Below are 15,815 nucleotides of genomic sequence, written 5' to 3'. Positions count from 1 at the left end.
GTTCCACTCCTAAAACGGTGGCAGGACGAAAAGTCTAAGATGCACAGTAATGGTTGGGGATCTGGCTTTATCACAAGGGCCTCCATCACTCTTCAATGGCCTGATTTCATCTTGGCTTGTCTTAACCCAACATGCTCCTTGGGGGCAGGAAAAGAAACTGAATGTCTGGCACTGAAGCAACACCTAACTTTCAGGTCAATACAGTAAAGTGCGTCCACTTCCTGGTACCTGGTACCTGTCATTTCAAATGACATTTGAAATGACAGATACCAGCGTGTCCGTGAAGCGTTAGGCCAGCGCACCCAGGATACTGTATAGCGCTCTATACAGTAAAATGGGTTGCGCGGGCCTAACGCTTCACGGACGCTTCTTAAGACGCAGCTTGCATTTGCAAGCTATTTACATACAGGATCGAGCGGTAGGTGAGCTGGACTGTGCGTGCGGCAACCACGGGTGCGCCGGGCACTAACGCAGCTCTTCCTACCACTCCTTACTGTATCGGCCTGTTTAGAATTTAACCCTATAAGCTCCGTCTCCTTCCAGTCTGATCACAAGTAACAAACTGGACTCACAAATGATCTTAGATCAAGAGACCTCTTTCTGTCATTGAGAAGAAACAATCTAGGGCTCCTTGGGGAATTCTTGTCTCTTGGCTCTCTCTTGGCCAGTAAAGAGTGAAGCCGAAATTTTTCTCTATTCTTGGCATTACCTCTGCAGAGCCAAGTCAACATTGACAGGTTGGTAACCACTGCATCTATGAACTAGCAAGCAAACTTTTCTTACAGAATTTGAAGCTAAACGTCTGTAGCTGAAATAGGGCAAAACCTAATCAGCTTTGCTTGTCAAAGTTGATTTATTTATAGTTATTTGTTACTTGGATTTATCATTCACTTTTTTGAATATGAAATTCACCCAAAACGGTTTACACCATATTGTAAAAATCAGGCCCGGTGCAACCAGGTGTGCATACCATGCATTTGCATGGGGCGGCACAACTGGGGGGGGGGGGGGAGGCGATGGGCCGGCAGCAGCAGAAGAGGCCAGAGGCTGCCGGTGGAACTCAACCCGCCAGCAGCTGAAGAAGGAGACCACCAATGGCTGAAGGAGATCACCGGAGGATACAATGTGGGGTATTCTGCTGAACACATTGTTTCAAAATACTCAGTGCAATTACAATTTGCAATTGAACTCTCATGGACAGCTGCATAGTCTTGGTTTTTATTGTAAGGGTATCTGTAGGTATGAAAGATATATGTGTATGTGGCTGATTTATGATTTTTAATGTATAGATGTGCGGTGCAAACTATGTTTGGGCAGGATAATCTTCAACATGTACTATAATTAAGCTTACATATTGTATTTAGTAAAGAATTTTTCATAGTATTAGTGATTCCCTTTTTACTTGTTGTTTGACTCTACGGCTTTTGGGAATTGTTTGTACCTTCATCAGTCTGTCTACTCACTTTTGGCCCAGGCCCACCCAACCGGAAGAGGCAAGTTGGAGCAATGCTGTTGCGGGATCCCATCTCTGCGACAGCGAAGAGGAAGGGCCTCAGAAAAAGCAAGGCCATTGCAGGATCTTATCCCCGCGATGGCGTAGAGGAGGGCCGGAGCCGCAAGGCTGTCACGGGATCCCATCCCTGCAATGGCGGAAGTAGGAGTTTGGCTGTGCCTAATGAAAAGGCCCCATGTGTGTGGGTGAGAATGGGAGCTTGAATGTTTGTATATCTGGGTGAGAATGGAAGCCAGGTTGTGTGTGTGGGTTAGAAAAGGAGCTTGAATGTGTGTGGGTGGGTGAGAATGGGAGCCTGGGTGTGCGTCTGTGTGTGCATAAGAATGGGAGCCTGGGTGGGGAAGAGAGTGAGAGCTTGTGTGTGTGTGTGAGGGAGTCTGTGAGAGAAAGTGTGTGTGTGTGTGTGTGGGAGGAAGGGAAGAAGACAGTAGGAGAAGTGAGACACTGAAAAGAAATTAGAAAATGAGAGAGAAGGGAAAATTGGGAAAAGAGACTGGGACCAATTGATTAGAAAAATATAAAGATCAGACAACAAAGGTAAAAAAAAATAAATGGAGATTTTAGCCATTTAAATATGCTATCTTTGGGAATGTGCACTTCTTCTTATATTTTTGTATTTTGCTCTCTTCACTATTCCACTGTTCAGAGACTTTAGTTTCTCAGGCTATTTTGGTTTTATCTGCATGTTTCTGTTTCTAATTTGTAGTCTCTTATTTCTATATTAGGTAAGGGTTGCTCTCTATTTTGCCTGTGTGTGTGACTGACATGCAGTTTTTCTGCTAGTGTGTAGTTTCTCTGTAGCAGTCCAGCTTGTTCTATTATTCCAGTAGGTGGTGTATTAATGTTCTAGGACCTGGTGTAGTATTTGCATTGCTGCTTTTTCATAAGGTTGCTGTTATTTGAATCCTGAGAGTCAGTGCTGTGACTGTAGGGTATGGCAAGGTTCTAGATGTCTCTTTCTTCGCAGGAGTTTGTGTTACTTCACAAAATGTTTAGCAGTGGAGGGATATTTTTTGCTGAGGTGACAAAAGAATTTGAATATTTTTTTTCACATGTTGGTTGTAATGTGAATTGTCCTAGCTCTGTGCTGCACCTGTTCTGATGATTAATGATAATTTATTGTAGTTATGGAGATTTCTGGCTTTCTACAAAGAGGATGCATGAAAGAATACATTGAATTTTGCTTTATTACATGATTGATTAGATCTGTTTGTTTTCTCTGCCTTTTACCTGATGTACTTGTCGGTTCTCAAACCTGCTGACAGCCACGGGTTCGGAAACTGGCAAAATTGAGCGTCCGATTTTCAAGCCGTAGGCCGACTTCAAATTTTTTTTTTTTTAACTTTTTGTAACTTTCGGGACCTCCGACTTAATATCGCCATGATATTAAGTCGGAGGGTGCACAGAAAAGCAGTTTTTACTCCTTTTCTGTGCACTTTCCCGGTGCCCGGAGAAATTAACACCTACCTTTGGGTAGATGCTAATTTCTGAAAGTAAAATGTGCGGCTTGACTGCACATTTTACTTTCTGAATCGCGCGGGAATACCTAATAGGGCCATCAACATGCATTTGCATGTTGCGGGCGCTATTAGGTTCGGGGGGTTGGACGCACGTTTTCGACCCCTTACTGAATAAGGGGTAATACTAGCGCATCGAAAATGCGCATCCAATCGCGGGTTAACAGTGCGGAGCACACCTTACTGTATCAGCCTGTATGTGAGAGAGACAATGTGTAAGAGAATGAATGTGTTATTGTGTGCGTGTGTGTGAGAGAAGATAACATTTGTGTGGTCCTACCTCCCCCAATCCACAATGATCTCGGAGTGACTGGAAATAAAAAGATCTTAGGTATGGAGAGCAGGAGCTTTTTTATTCCTTATTAGTTGTAATTATTGGGTGTAATTTGATGTTTCTGCTCTTTTGAAATATTTAATTTTGGGGGGGAATAGAACATTTTTTAATTATTGGAATTTTTATTCATCAGCATTTTGAAATATTGTATTGGTGTTTGGGAAATTTTCAATATTCTATTCATTAATTGGTTTGAAATATTTATTTTTTTATGAATATGATTTTGCTATTATGATTGATGTTTTATATTTCTTGATTTTATTATTGAATGTTTATGAAGAATGGTACTGTTTCTGTTTTTCCATTGTTGCTCTGCATGTTGTGGGTTCCAGTTCAGTTCTTCTCAGCGCATTTCTGTTTATACTTTCTGATCTCTTTATTCTGTATTTGGTGAGGGTCTCTCTGAGTTCTGCATATGTGATGGAGGTGAAGGGGTGGGGGAGTGTCAGTTTTTAAAAATATAGATTGCAGGAGGGAGCTGGGCTTTATTTGATGGGCTGGGACAGAGACTGAATGAATCGCGGGGGGGGGGGGGGGGGGAGGAGGTAGGACAGTAATTGTTCGCACAGGGGAAGCAGAAAATCTCGCACCGGCCTTGAGAATGATTGGATCCAGTTGCATCTTCGCAATAAGACAAGGTATAACCATTTAGAATAGCAGCAAAAATCACCGTAAAACTTGGCAATATATCTTAAAACTTCCTTTAGATAGATCAAGAAACCCTGGCTAAGCTCTACGGCAGAAGAAATCTTTGAGTCTCCAGATCTGCCCTGCTTCAGGGTTATGATAATTCCCTTAGTACTGTGATATAATGCTTCTGGCTTAAGTCACACTCCCCATACCTTTGGGACAGTCGTATGCCTCAGCTGCTTACCAATGCTGTCAAAATCAGATTATGCCGGATTACAAATGGTAAGATCTGCCAGGGACCACATACATCCCTGACTCTGGCCTCGTTTGCCTGTCAGACAGTTATTTTAACGCCGCGTCTCTGTCACCCCCGACTTGTCCCGTTCCTTTGCTGCGTCCTCAGTCACACGATTCCCCTCATGGCTCCCACTGCTCGCACAGAAGCTGGTTTGCTTGGTTTGCTCTTCCGTAGCACGGGACATGCCTGGAGGATGCTCGGCAAGGGTAAAACCGTAGATCAGACAGGGCCTGCAGTATTGTGGAAGGCAGGCTGGATGGATCTGTCGGTCTTTATCAAGGGAGAGGGCCGGAGTTTAGGATGTGCGAGCTGGGCGGTTGCCCGGAGGTGCCGTGAGCTGGGGGAGGGTGGCCCTGGGCATCTCCCATCCCATGGTGGTGTGGTTGCGGCGGACGCTATCCTGCCCCTGCCGAAGAGATGCCGGGGGGAGGGGCGGGCACACCATCAGGTGGAGGGAGGGGTGCTTTTCACCCAAAAAACCCAGCCCTGCAAGTGAGGGTTTCTGTCTTTAGGTTTTAGGTGAGCTGACTCCTAGGCACCGGCTCCCTGGGTGCTTGTGCATGCCCAGTGGAGACCTGGTTACTCCATCACCTCTGCTGTCCTCCTGGACCTGTGGCAGCTGAGAGGAGAGGAGTGGATGAAGAAGTGATAGAGGCAGATCTGATATTGGGGTGAAGTGGTGGTGGGAGGGGGGTCCTTAAGCACCCACAGCACTCAGGGAACTGGCGCCTATTACCTGGAGATGTCAGAGCAATGATGGCTGCTGAAAACAGACTTGCTGCGGGGGCCAGAGGATGTTCAGGTCCTCTGTGAACCTACCTAGCTTTCCCTGGGGGGTGGGGGAGGGGATCTCCTTCACAACTCAGTAATGCGCTTTTAGGTGGCCCCTGTGCCCTGTCCTCTGTGCCACCTGTTAACTTTTTACTGCTTATTTATAAAAGGAAGAAAGTTAAAAGTTACATTTTAACAGATGAGACAGCTTGTTGTCTGTTTTACGGATATAAAAACTCTGCATCCTCCTTCTAAATACATAAAATTAAAAGAAAAGGCTCCTTTAAGTACATATAAATCCCGTGCAATAATTAACTTGAGTGTAACGTGTTGTAACTGCACTGAAGGAAGAGCATGACCTGACAAGACTGCTGTCTGGTGGCCACTGCATAACGCTGAGGAAAGTACCTTTCTTAAAAAAAAAAAAGTTCCATCTCGTCCATGTCTACAGGATATACAATAATGACTGAGGCACAAAAGCAGGATTTTTATTTGGGAATCAGATCCACACCTAACAGTCTGGCGGCATTAGAGCAGGGCTGGCCAAACTTTCACATGTGGAGAGCCACAAAACCAGAATTCACAGAGGCAGAGAGCTGCTATGCCTGTCGCAGGCGGGCGAGAGATGACACCCTTCCCCTCCCCCCACACACACATGAAAGAAAAGGAAAAACTCTCTCTCAGACACAGACACACACATACACACCACACGCTCCCTCTCTGATACAAAGAAACACATTCTCTCTCGGACAGATACACCAACACATACACACACACAAACACTCTCAGATACAAAGACACACACATACACATACTTGCACTCTCCCTCTCATATACAAAGACACACACTCACACTCTCAGATATAAAGATACATGCACTCTCAGAAACAAACACACATTCACTCTCTCTCAGATACAAAGACACATATCACACTCTCTCAGACACACACACACTCATTCTCTCTCAGAAAAAGACACAAACATCCTTTTTCATTCAAACACAGACACACGCACACACACATGCTCTCTCAGATATAAACACACACACACTCTCTCTCTGATACAAAGTCACATCATACAAGAGTCTCTCAGACACACTCAGACTCAAAGACAGACACACTCTCAGATACAAAGACACACACATACACACACTCTCTCTCAGACACAAATACATACACACACACATTCTGCTGTTGTGCTGCTGCTCCTGTGCTCACTCAGTGACTGCTCCCCTGCCCCTGGACTGCCACATTATATAAAGTTTTTGCTTGCTGCCAGCCCTTCTACAGCCTGCAGCAGCCCTTCCCTTTCCATCCCCTTCTTGGCACCCTTTCTCTGTATCTGAGAGAGAATTTGGCTGTGTCTTTGTATCTAAGAGAGTGTGTGTGTGTCTGAGAGAGTGTGCGTGTGTCTTTGTGTCTGACAGTGAGTGTGTGTGATGTGTTTTTTGTATCTGAGAAAGCGAGAGACCAATTGACGACCCCTGCACTAACAGAATTCTTCACACATGCAGAACACAGACAGATGCTTACTAATTAAATAGAACATAGAAATGACGGCAGAAGAAGACCAAATGGCCCATCCAGTCTGCCCAGCATGCTTTCACACTTTTTTTTCTCATACTTATCTGTTACTCTTGGCCCTTATTAGTAACTTTTTGGTTCTAGTTTTTTTTTCCACCCCTACCATTGGTGTAGAGAGCAGTGCTGGAGCTGCATCTAAGTGAAGTATCTAGCTTAATTGGTTAGGGGTAGTAACTGCTGCAATAAGCAAGCTACTCCCACGCTTATTTGCTTACCCAGCCTGTGCAATTCAGTCCTTGTTGATTGTTGTCTGAATATAAATCCTCTTTTCTTTATTCCCCTCTGCCGTTGAAGAAATGAGCTGCACTGGATAAGTATTCCAAGTGAAGTATCAGGCTTAATTGATTCGGGGTAGTAACCGCCGTAACAAGCAAGCTACACCCATACTTATTTGTTTACCCACACTATGTAATTCAGTCCTTGTTAGTTGTTGCCTGAATATAAATCCTCTTTCCTCTCCCCCCTGCCGTTGAAGCAGAGAGCTATGTTGGATATGCATTGAAAGTGAAGTATCAGACTTATTTGGTTTGGGGTAGTAACCACCGCAACAAGCAAGCTACTCCCCCGCTTTTTTGTGAATGCAAATCCTTTATTCCACATTTGCTCTTGCCATTGAAGCATAGAGCAATGATGGAGTCGCATTAACAGTGAGTATGTTTATTGAATAAGGGTGTTAATCTCCAGGTAGTAGCTGTCATTCCCGCAAGCCACCTCCAGAACAAAAAAATAGACCATAAAATAGAAATAGAAGTGTGCACACAAAAAAATAAAACTGGAAACTGCAACAAACCTGACTGTATTATACATTGCAACAATGGAAAAAATAACCATCGCCATTCTTCATAACACACCAAATAAAATCAAGAAATATAAAACATTGTTCATAATAGTAAAATCATACTAATACAAAGAAATATTTCAAAACATCTGATAAATAGAATATCCAATAATTAAAAATTCACATAACTGTTTTAATATTTCCCTAAAAAACGATAAAATATTTAAAAATAGCAGGCACTTCCAATATTACTCAAAACGTAAAGCTAGTAGAGATTACAGATCTCCCATTCTTTAAACCTGGGATCTTTTGATGGCCAGAAACCCTGAGAATGTTGTTCATTAGGGGGGGAACGCGTGGGGGTCACAAAACTTTATCCTTTCTCTCTCTCCCATTCACACATATTCATTCTCTCAGACAGGCTCACACAAACACAGGCACGTACAGGCAGACAGACACTCACCATACACGGGCACTCTGTCTCACACACACATTCAGGTAGACAGGAAGGCACTCTGTCATTTTCAGCTGCCATGGCTGTGCGGTGCTGGGCTCTGATGGTTGTATTTTTTGTGACAGGGACACCTGTCCACTAGGAACTGGACTAAGGCCACCAGCTCATTTCACATAGGCCGTCAAATGGCTTTCAGACGGCAGTGAGGTTTGGCCATTCCAACCTGAGTCAGATTTGAACTGGTGACCTAGAAGGAAAATGCTTTACAACTCTGTGTTAATTCCTTTGGGTCGTCTAATCCCCCTATTAGTCACTTACAGCTAAAAAAAAAAACCTTTTTCTGTCATTTTTTTTAAAAGGGTCTTGAGGCCAACCTTTCTAGTTGGCGCATATATTCTGCAGAGGGTGATCTTTGGCCTTGGAAAGACCAACTAGACCGGTCTTAATATGGCCAATTCAGTCGTTTCCAGCTGAGTGTAAAAATCATCTCTGAGCCGATGGCCAGAAAAGATTACACGGGGCCAGCGGTGATTGAGGAACTTGGGGGAAATATTGCTGCCTGACTTGTCTCTTCTTATCTGGCCAGAATAGTGACAAGTTTCCCTCTGCAAACAGCTGCCTTCCTATGGAACATTTCAACCAGCGACTAAGTCTGATCGGGGACAATGCTGGCCAGCAGCAGGATCTGGGAATTGTCCCCGGGCACTGTCCTTATGCTACCCTGACTTTTGTATCTTACTGTTGTTACTTATCACGGTTTTGAAATGTTGTCCGCTGGGAGAATATGAGAGATAATTTGCAGGATCAGACCAAAGGTCCTCTCCAGCCCAGTATCGGAGGGTGACAAGTGCGTGTGCGGCCTGTCCTTTTATTTTAACCACTTCATGTATTTATTTGCTTGGCAAAAATCGCCAAGCCAATAAAGGAGTCTGAAGTCACCTCGGCCTCCTCCTAAGAGACGCGGGGCAGGGGCGTGCATGGAAGCCCCGCTGCCGCTGCTCTGGGGCTCTCTGCTGGGTGCAGGCCGCGCAGCAGTGTCAGATTGTGCAAGGCTCAGCCCTGGCACGAGGACGGCGCTGGGGACTTCCCTCGCGCCTCTCCTCCCTCCCTCCCTCCTCCCTGCAGCTCTCCCACGCGTTTCAGCAAACCGAGCGCAGCTCCGGACTCGCCCGGGCTGCCAGCGGAGATCGGGAGGACCTGAAAGCCAGCCCGGGCAATGGAGGTAGCCGAAGAGTGACGGCCCCGGCCCTGAAGCCGAAGGTAAGAGACGCCCCTCGCTCTGGATCAAAGCTTCACGGGATCCACGCCGCGATCGGCTGATTTCTGCCTCTCTCACCGCGCAGGAACCGTAAATGGGATTGAGCTATTGGGTGCAGCCGCACGACTTTTTTTTTTTTTTTTTTTACATTAAAACCAAAAAACAACCCAGAGGGGGCAGCTGTAGGCGCACGTGGACCGGGGGGGAGGGGGGAGAGCGGGCGGGAGCAGCTGCAAGTTGCCGAGCGCCGCTTGGACTCTGCACCGGGCTGGGAAGCGGCTTTAGCACCTCTGACCGCACGTGGGGTGGGGGGGGGGAGATCGGGGATCGGCGGCTCGGTCGCTGGGGCTGGGTCACTTCTGCTCGCTCGCTCTCTCTCCCTCCGTTTCAGAGCCCGGAGCTCTGGTCTCCTGCGCCCTCCCTTGTGCTACCGCTGCGCTTCTCTGGCCCCCTCCACTTAAATTTATTGTTGGAAGAAAAAAAGGGTTTCCTGCAGGCCCTTCCAGCACTAAAAAAACATTTACATTATTTTAAAAAGTTAAACAAAAAACCCTGAAAAGTCACACAGAGTGAAATTAAAAAATCGAAACAACTTTCCCCCACTTTCATTCTATTTTTTTTCCCTCTTGGTTCTACTGCATTGTCAGTTTGTCTTGCCTTCTGATTCATTTTTCCTTTCTTTCTCTCTCTCTCTCTCCCCTGCCCCTCTGACGCTTGTTCTCTAACGTCAGATCCAAATCGAAGAAACTTTACTGGGAGGATAATTTCTACAGGTGGTTACCAAAGTGATACACGGGAAGTGGTTAAAAAGTAGTGAAAAAAAATGTAATAGTAATAATAACAGTAAAATAAAATCCAAAATAGGACAGAAAAGACAAAAAATAGGGACAATTCGGAGACGTTCCGTATTGTCTTGGGGTCGAATTACTTTTCTGATGGAAGGATACAACCTGTTTCACTGCTAAAGCTGCCGTTTCTCCTATTACCCATAGGATTTTTTAAAATAATGTCTTAAGCATCTAACAAAAGCTTCAGGCCACCCACATAAAAGAAGAAATCACGATTACAATATCATATTCATAGAAAATATGTCAACATTACAACATCATAGTAAAATAAATGACAAAGCACAGCAAAACTGCAATAATACATACCAAATAATCATAAACGGGAGAGTTAAAATTGACTTAAGCACAGGGGAACAGTTTTTCCTGCTTGTTCAGTACAGGAGAAAATGTGTTTCTGTTTCTATTTCTCTGATTGCACTGTATGCAGGGGTCTGGCTTTAGGGGGGGGGGGGGTGAGATCTGGGCAGTGGAGAGGCTGGGGCTGGGGGGAGAAATTGGGGGCCTGGGGCCAGGATGGGGGCGAAAGGCTGCCTGTGGGAGTCAGGGGGTTTGAGAAGCTGAGGGTCAGGGTCAGGGCTGGGGAAAGGATGGTGCTTAGAAGCTGGTGGTTGAGTGGCAGGGATTGGGTGACTTCGTGAGTGAGGCTGGGTGAAGGGACTGAGGTGTCCCATTTTCGTGTCTTTAACATTCCAGGGCAGTCCTCTGACAGACAAAGACTGTCCCAGGGGGGGGAAAAAAAAAAATAAATCATGGAACATTTGGCCGCCTTATGAGCATTGCCACCCAGGACAGCCGTGCTGAGCACATGTGCAACGAGTTCACCGGTCTGGTTAAGTTTCTTCTTGTGCATTCCAGTAGAGCAAAAATGCTCCAGCCTGCACGCAGCTTTGAATAGCATTGGTTATGCAAAATACAGCATATTTCATAAGCCTGTCATAAAGGAACAGCAGAAATATCCATGGCATGCTCTCTGCTCTATCAAACGCTTCCTCCTGGTCTGCTAAAGTTCTTGATTATGGTTATTATAGACGCATGGAAGGCGGACATGAGGGGGTGGTCATATAAGTCTTAAGATCCTAGTACTTCTGCTTTCCACGTACTTTCACCTTACATAACAAAGGGGGAAAAAAAAAACGATTCTAGGGTGCCGGAAACAGATTTCACTTTGCTCAGCATGAGGAAGAGATTGTCCGGCGAGCTGAGTGGGTCAGTCCTGGAGGCTCTGCCTTGGGAAGGACATTGGGAGGGCAGAAGCAGTTCAGCCAGGGGAGCAGAAATGATACCGGGTCTGCCAGATGAGAGCATTAAGACACTGGTAGTGCACTGGTTGGAGGAAAGACGAGCAGGGGGCCTCCAGCTTCAGGCCAGCAGTGAAAGTGTGCTTGGAGTGTGTTCTGGGTGTGCAAAGGTTATTACCTAATCCAGCCTTATGTAAGGAGTTTTCTTGAGTCTGTAAGGTAGCTCTGGGGGGCAGCTGCAGGAGGCTGGTGGTAGGAGTTTTGAGAGAGAGGTAGTGCTGACCTCCCAGGTGGAAGGGGGGGGGGGGGGGGTCCTTCGGTTTTGATGTTTTCAGTGGGAAGGTGACTTTTGATTTTTTTTTCCCCGCGCGGACAAAGTGGGGTCTGTTCCTGTGTTTTAGGAGCAGGAGAAGGAAGACAAGCTCAGAGCTCTGCACATCTCGAGGCTGTGCACTAGAAATCTGCAGCTGTATGGCTGTAATCTGTTACTTCTCTGTGACCGCTGCCTCTGGAAGGTGCCCATCTCCAGGAGGAGAAGCGAGGTGCCCTTCCCGGAGAGGCTGCGACGCTCTACAGGCAGAAGGGAGAAGCAGTCATAGCGACAGAGGAGCCCTCGCTGACTCTGGGAGGCCGAGGGGGACACCTGGAGCTTGCACTGCTGATCGGGATTGTGCATTTTTGCCGGACTGCACAATTTTTTGAGAAACTGTACAATTCTGGAAGAGGATTTTTATTGTTTCCTACCATTTTACAGTTTTGCGTCAGTCTCTGTTCTCCAGACATTGGAACCGTGCACCTGTGCACGCAGACTCGCGTTATTTGAATGACTGTGAAACTGATCCCCTTGAGCCTAGAAGCAAGTTGCTTCCCCACTCTCCGGAGCAACCGTTAGGACTGCACCGAGCTTGTCAGGTCTCAGCAGGGTCTGAAAGTGTGCTCCTTTTCCACAGGGAAGGCCCTATACAGGGGGGGTCACAGATGAGAATACGATAGCAACATTCAGATATTTCAAAGGCTCCAATAAGGTACAGGAAGATTAAATTTTCCATTAAAAAAAAAAAAAAGAAGAAATTGAAGGGGATCATTTATTTATTTATTTAGAGTTTTTATATACCGACCTTCTCGATATACATAATCGAATCATGATATGATACGAATCATAATCGGATCATGATATGAAGTTGAAGGGAGGAGAAGTTTATTTATTTATTTAAAGCTTTTTTTTTTTTATACTGGTATTAGTGGTTACATCATACCGGTTTACATCAGAACTGCAGGTAGAAAATACATCAAACAGGTACTGGGGATGGGACTACAGAGAAGAGGAAGATAAGAAGTTGAGGCTGGCAAGCCAGAGCAGCAAACTGTAAAAGCTAGCAGGAGAACAATGTAAACAATGTAAAAATAACTTTATACATAGGTTCAGGTCATGTACTGATGCAGCATAGGGTCAGCAGTGCAGGGGGTCTAGTCTGGGTAAGCCTTTGATTAAAGAGCCAGGTCTTTAGCTTATTTTTGAATTTGATGGTGCAAGGCTCAAGTCGGAGGTTTGTGGGTAGAGAGTTCCAGCGGGTAGGACCAGCCATGGAGAGGGCTTGACCCCTCCTGGAGGTGAGGTGTGCCTTCTTGAGGGATGGCACGTGGAAGGTTCCTTTATTGATTGCTCTGGTGAGGCGTTTAGAGGGTATGAGGCGGAACGGTTCATCAAGCCAGTTGGAATTGTGTCTGTAGATGGATTTATGAATAATGGTAAGGGTTTTATAGAGGATGAATGAAGGGATCGGGAGCCAATGGAGGTCTTTGAGGATGGGGGTGATGTGGTCAAATTTACGGGCATTTGTGATGATCCTCGCTACCGCATTCTGGAGCATTTGAAGCGGTTTTATGGTGGAGTAGGGAAGACCAAGGAGGAGGGAGTTGCAGTAGTCCATTTTAGAAGAGAGGGTGGCCTGAATGACGGTACGGAAATCATGGGTGTGCAGTAAGGGTTTTAGTTTTTTTTTAGAACACTGAGCTTAAAGAAACCCTCCTTGAGGATATTGTTGATGTTTTTCTTTAGGTTCAATTGCTGGTCGATCAGGACACCGAGGTCTCGTAGAAATGGTTGAGCGGAGATGGAACTATATGCTGGGTCATATGGAAGGGAGGGTTTGGGGATTTGGTGTTGGGATATGAAGAGCAGTTCAGTTTTGGAGGTGTTTAGGGCAAGTTGGAGATTTGTGAGTAGGGTATTAATGGAAGCAAAGCATTTTTTTTGATACAAAATTATTCAGAGTAGTTAAATCACAAGCAGACTGTGATACATTACAGGAGGACCTTGCAAGACTGGAAGATTGGGCATCCAAATGGCAGATGAAATTTAATGTGGACAAGTGCAAGGTGATGCATATAGGGAAAAATAGCCCTTGCTGTAGTTACACAATGTTAGGTTCCATATTAGGAGCTACCACCCAAGAAAGAGATCTAGGCGTCATAGTGGATAATACTTTAAAATCGTCGGCTCAGTGTGCTGCAGCAGTCAAAAAAGCAAACAGAATGTTAGGAATTATTAGGAAGGGAATGGTGAATAAAACGGAAAATGTCATAATGCCTCTATATCGCTCCATGGTGAGACTGCACCTTGAATACTGTGTACAATTCTGGTCGCCGCATCTCAAGAAAGATATAGTTGCGATGGAGAAGGTACAGAGGAGGGCAACCAAAATGATAAAGGGAATGGAACAGCTTCCCTATGAGGAAAGGCTGAAGAGGTTAGGGCTGTTCAGCTTGGAGAAGAGATGGCTGAGGGAGGATATGATAGAGGTCTTTAAGATCATGAGAGGTCTTGAACGAGTAGATGTGACTCGGTTATTTTCACTTTTGAATAATAGGACGACTTGGGGGCACTCCATGAAGTTAGCAAGTAGCACATTTAAGACTAATCAGAGAAAACTCTTTTTCAGTCAACACACAATAAAGCTCTGGAATTTGTTGCCAGAGGATGTGGTTAGTGCACTTAGTGTAGCTGGGTTCAAAAAAGGTTTGGATAAGTTCTTGGGGGAGAAGTCCATTAATGGCTATTAATCAATTTTACTTAGGGAATAGCCACTGCTATTAATTGCATCAGTAGCATGGGATCTTCTTAGTGTTTGGGTAATTGCCAGGTTCTTGTGGCTTGGTTTTGGCCTCTGTTGGAAACAGGATGCTGGGCTTGATGGACCCTTGGTCTGACCCAGCATGGCAAGTTCTTAAGTTCTCCCAGAGTTTTAGAGATTCGGAGATAGAGTCATGAATAGGTATGATGATTTGGATGTCATCTGGTTTTAGGTAGAATTTGAGGCCAAGGTCAGATAGGAGTTGGCAGAGGGAATGAACATTTCATTGAATGCATCTCCCTCTAGGGAGTCTTCATCCAAGCCCACAGGCCCAGCAGAGAGCAGTCCTGAGACAGTGGTGCAGCCACCTCCAGGCTGTAAGTGACGTGGGTCTCCTTACTGTGTGACAGAGACTTGCAGAAGGTTGAATTCTGCTGTTGTGGTAGTGTTTTATGAGCAGTTGGTGTTTGCTTTCTCACACAAAATTTTCATCACATGATTTCTTGCAATAGGTTTTGTATGAATAAGCAAAACCTGGCAAATGTTTTCAGGCAAGGATTAAGACCTCATGATAAAGCAAGTCTTTGTTCCTCACTGGATGTTTCTGCCTTCTGTCCATCTGCTGGGAGAGTTTTGCATTTTTAGCTCCTCCCCAGTTGGTTGGCCACACCCTCTTGTTTCCGGATTGGCTGAGCTCCCCTTTATAAGCTGGGTTGAGCCTGAGGAAGGTGTGGTTGGCTGTAGGGTTTTGTTGGAAGTGGATCCCAGTAGGCTGCTCAGTCTGCCCCAGTGGGATGCACCAGGAGAGCTCTGAGGAGATTTTGACTTTTGAGAGAGCCGGTTTGTTTGGTTTTGATCTGCTCCCTGTTCAGGAGGGCACAGGGCTGGGTGCTCTTAGCCCTGCTGCCCGTCAAGGTGGGGTCTGCAGTCACTCGGGGGTGCTACCTCTCTCTGCGTCCAGCAAATGTGGGGAATGTAGTGACCGACACGGAGGAGACGACTTTGGTTTTTGCAGGAGGGAGTTTGTTTTTCCACCACCAGCTCCCTGCCTGCTTTTGACCAGGAGAAGTTTTTCCTTTCCCATCACTGGGGAGAGATTTGGACACCGATTCAGAGGCTGAGCCTGTAGGGAGAGACTTTGATGCTTGGTGCTACCATCGTGTTTTTTTGTTTGATGTTGATTTCCCCTGTTTGCCTGAAATCCATTTTTATAAGTTGCAGTAAAACTATTTTTTGTTGACCACCACTCCGAGTCTCTGCCTGCTCTTTTACACCTCAAGCACCAGCCTGCTGAACTGAGAGATCCGCCTACGTGAGTACAAATTGGGGAGAGACAGTTTGTTTGTGAGAGACCATACAAGGTACCTGCCCCCAGGAGCTTAGGGCCCTGGAGGCCTGTCCTCCTCCTCCTCGCCGGTGGAAGCTTGGCCCCCTTGGTGGCTTACTGCAGTGTGAGCAAGAGAGAGGTGTTAGCTTGGGAGACAGTGGCCCCGGTGACTTCTGCTGTGACCTCCTGTAT

At 45.8% G+C, this 15,815-nt stretch overlaps 1 protein-coding gene across 3 annotated transcripts in view; it reads left to right on the top strand.

The window, feature by feature from the left end:
* The first annotated feature begins 8,854 nt into the window (after positions 1–8,854).
* Positions 8,855–15,815, top strand: part of P2RY2 (purinergic receptor P2Y2) — a 56,263-nt gene continuing 49,302 nt past the window's right edge. The window contains exon 1 of one of the 3 annotated variants that reach the window (XM_029602135.1): positions 8,855–9,138. The gene's annotated coding sequence lies outside the window, so the exon portion shown is untranslated. Of the gene's footprint in view, positions 9,139–14,741; positions 15,609–15,815 lie in introns of those variants that run through there. The other 2 variants (XM_029602133.1, XM_029602134.1) reach the window with 2 other exon arrangements.

This window comes from Rhinatrema bivittatum, chromosome 5 (genome assembly GCF_901001135.1).
Source record: "Rhinatrema bivittatum chromosome 5, aRhiBiv1.1, whole genome shotgun sequence".
NCBI classification, from domain to species: domain Eukaryota; kingdom Metazoa; phylum Chordata; class Amphibia; order Gymnophiona; family Rhinatrematidae; genus Rhinatrema; species Rhinatrema bivittatum.
Note: the sequence above shows the minus strand (reverse complement) of the source record. Positions and strands in the feature narration are given on the sequence as shown.